Raw genomic sequence first — 3,944 nt, forward strand, 5'->3', positions numbered from 1 at the left:
CACACACACACACACACACACACACACACACACACACACACACACACACACAGAATTTTCTAATATTAATCCCTAAAGATGAGTTTCCCGTGTTATGGGGTGTATGAATCTTTACCATCACAGAATAAAGGCATTGTTTTTCAAGTGTTCCTACCAACTTTCGTGTCTTGCAGGAGTGTGTGACTGAATCCCTTGTTCCACGTCCTTAGCAACTCATCCTTTCTAAGTGTGTTTGTCAGATCTTAATTTTCTTGCCAATCCTTCTTACAGTATTGTTCAGTTTTGATTTTTTTCAGGTGTTGACTTTATGTTTCCATTTTCTGAGAAAATAACAGACATGCTCCACGTCTCATCACTGCTCCTGCACGCCTCTGGACTCTGCCTTGTCTGTTATTCCAGAGGAACTGTTTGTACTCTTAGCTGAGGGCAGTCATCTCACTTGTGTGGATTCCATCTTGTAATAGCTACTCAAGGTTAGTGCTCCACTAATTCTTTCTTCTTGCTTCTGCCTTACCGTTCTCTCCCTACTGGGTTATTTTTCACTGGCATCCAGCCATGCACGCATTCCTCCCAACTTAAAAGCACGGCAATACCAGTAAACACCAGTTACTGGGCCTATTAATAAGAGCTGCATTTCCTGGTGTTTCTTTACACCAGAACTTCCGAGTTCTCATCTCCCTGTCTCCAATTTGTCTCTCATTCTCTCTTAGTGTTTAGTTCAGTGTTCCTGGTAGTTACTTCATTAGAATTACTGTAGAGTTGCCAGTGATCCCTGCATTACTAAATACTCATCTATCCTTTGAATTTTACCTTCTCCCACTGATTTTATTCTCCATGATATGTTCTCAATTCCCCCTTGCTATCCATTATTTCCTGGTTGGCTTTGCTGGCTATTCCTCATCCATCTGACCTCTCAGCAGTGGGCACTGCAGACCTCAGGACTTGATGCTCTCCTTGTTCCCTCTGTATTGATGAGCTCATCTAGTCTCATGACTTTAAATAGTGTAATGAAGCTGGCAACTTCCCAGTTGTCTTTCTGGAACAGTTCAAGGATGTCCAGATTTGTTTATTCAACTGCTTATTTGACAAATTACTTGGTTGTCTAGTAAATCCCTTAATATGCTTGCAATCAAACAATTTCTTAAGAGTTTTTATGGCATTTATTTTAATGCAAATTAGACAAAGGGCTTTTCTTCTTGCCTGTGTGAGGTACACAACTTTGGCTGGACATGTGTGCACTAATATGTACAGTTTCCTTTGTCTTCCTCTTCAAGGAGTAACACCCACCCCCATGTTTCAGAGAGCAGCCTCTCCATCCTCCTTGTTCCTCTCAGACATTTTGAAATCATTCTTGACTTCTTTACTCTTTCCAATAACAACCAATTAACCAGTTTGAACTGGCTAATAAGTTTAATAAGTTTTGACCGATGGATTAGGTTGAGTAAGAGGAAGAACACAAGATAGGGAGGCTAAGCAACACATAACATATATTCAAGGGTTCCTCAGCGCTGGCATCTTTTTTTCATGGTCTCTGTATAGAAAGTGTTTTAGTCACTGTTCTATTGCTGTGAAGAGACACCATGACCAAGGCAAATCTTACAACACATTTAATTGGGGCTGGCTTACAGTTTCAGAGGTTTAGTCAATTGTCAACATGGTAGGAAATATGACAGCATGCAGACAGGTGCTGGAGCAGTTGCTGAGATCTATAAGCTGATCTATAGTCAGAGAGAGAGGCAGCGGTGGTGGGGGTTGGAGGTTGGGGTTGGGGGTGGCTCAGTCTGGGCCTGGCTTGGGCTTGTGAAACCTCAAATGCCATCCTCAGTGACTCCCTTCTTCCAACAAGTCCACACCTTTTAATCCATCTCAAGTAGTGCCACTCCCCAATGACCAAGCATTCAAATATATGAGCCTATGGGGGCCATTCTTATTCAAACCACCATAGAGAGGAAATGTTTGCTTTCCTTTCCACCTTTCACAGGTCATGATTTAGATTCCAGCAGAACTATCACTGTGTTGAAAATTCACTAATGTTGTCCTAGTAAGTTATTCTTTTTACTACTTTTCAGAATATGGGATAGTTTGGTTTAACCTTCAGCCACACAAATAAAAGTGGCAATTTTAATGCTGCCTAATATAAAAGAGTTTTTATGAGATTACACTGAATTAATGCTTTCAGAGATTATAATGGTGTCTGGCACATGGTACATTAATAAAAATGACTCTATTGATAATGCTGATGATGTTACTGACTTCCTGAGTCAATAAGGTTATCTGATTTTATTTGAGTAACCAGTATGTAACATTGCACTAAGAACTTAGTGGAAGTTTAATAAATCTTTATTGAATAGATGGGTTAATAAGATATACATATACTTAAGTAGTGACAGATGTATGTTAGAAATATGTACATTGGGAAAACTGCTAGATTTGCTAGATTTAATAGTCAGTCTCTTGCTTATTCCTTACTGGTTGAATGACCTTGGGCAAGCCACTTAATTTTTTTTTGAATTTTATTTTTTTCTTATCAGTTACATTTTATTAACTCTGTACCCCAGCCATGTCCCGATCCCTCATTCCCTCCCAGTCCCTCCCTCCCTCATCTCCACCATGTCCCTTTCCAAGTCCACTGATGGGGGGGACCTCCTCCCCATTCATCTGATCCTGTTTTATCAGGTATCTTCAGGACTGGCTGCAAAGCTCTCCTCTGTGGCCTAACAGGACTGCTCCTCCCTTGGGGGGTGGGGAGGCCAAAGAGCCAGCCATTGAGTTCCTGTTAGAAATAGTCCTTGTTCCCCTCACTATGGGAAACCAATTGGTTAGTGAGCTACCACAGGCTACATCTGAGCAGAGGTTCTAGGTTACATTCATACATGGTCCTTGGTTGCATGTCAGTCTCAGAAAAGACCCTGTGCCCAGATATATTTGGTCCTTGTGGAGCTCCTATCCTTTCCTCATCAGACTAACTCCCCTTCTTTCTTATGATTCCCTGTACTCTGCCAAAGGTTTGGTCATGAGTCTTTGCTTTGAAAACACTGCTAGTTAGAGTCTTTCAAATGCACTCAGTAGACTCCTGTCAATGTTCAATGCACATCCCATCTGTCTTTCAAAACGAGGATTGATAATCTTACCCCATGTCCGCTCTCTTGATTATCTTTTTTAGGTGTATAGATTTCATTATGTTTATCATATCTTATAGGTCTATATAAGTGAGTATATACCGTGTTTGTCTTTCTCCTTCTGGGATATTTCACTCAGAATGATCTTTTCTAGATCCCACCATTTGCCTGCAAATTTCATGATTTCCTCCTTTTTGATTGCTGAGTAGTATTCCATTGTGTAAAAATACCACAATTTCTGTACCCATTCCTCCGTTGATGGACATCTGGGTTGTTTCCAGGTTCTGGCTATTACAAATAAAGCTGCTATAAACATGGTTGAGCAAATATCCCTTTTGTGTACTTGAGCAAAGTTTGGGTATATACCTAGCAGTGGTATAGCTGGGTCTTGAGGAAGCACTATTCCTAATTGTCTTAGAAAGCGCCAGATAGATTTCCAGAGTGGTTGTACCAGTTTACATTCCCACCAGCAGTAGAGGAGGGTTCCCCTTTAAAAATATGGAACGCTTCACGAATTTGCGTGTCATCCTTGCACAGGGGCCATGCTAATCTTCTCTGTATCGTTCCAATTTTAGTATATGTGCTGCCGAAGCGAGCACAAGCCACTTAATTTTTGAACTTTAGTTTCTTCAGCTAAAATTAGATACAGTAGTATTTCTGGGTAATATTATCACTCAAGAGGATGTGCATGAAGATTCTTGATAATCTATAGTTCATGATGCAAATCAAGGTTATTTGGTATTAGCATTTGTGATTCAAGGCATATCTATTGCAGCTCTAAAGCAACGACGCTTACTGTAAGCAGTATAAAATATAAATTTTGTC

The 3,944-nt window shown here is 40.4% G+C and overlaps 1 non-coding gene across 1 annotated transcript; it reads right to left on the reverse strand.

Annotated features, from left to right (window-relative positions):
* Positions 1 to 3,611: 3,611 nt before the first annotated feature.
* On the reverse strand, positions 3,612 to 3,718 carry LOC129676398 (U6 spliceosomal RNA). The gene has a single exon (XR_008720071.1). It is a non-coding gene; the product is annotated as a U6 spliceosomal RNA (small nuclear RNA).
* Between the last annotated feature and the right edge of the window lie 226 nt (positions 3,719 to 3,944).

Source organism: Psammomys obesus, unplaced genomic scaffold (genome assembly GCF_907164565.1).
Source record: "Psammomys obesus unplaced genomic scaffold, mPsaObe1.curated_primary_1811, whole genome shotgun sequence".
NCBI lineage: Eukaryota > Metazoa > Chordata > Mammalia > Rodentia > Muridae > Psammomys > Psammomys obesus.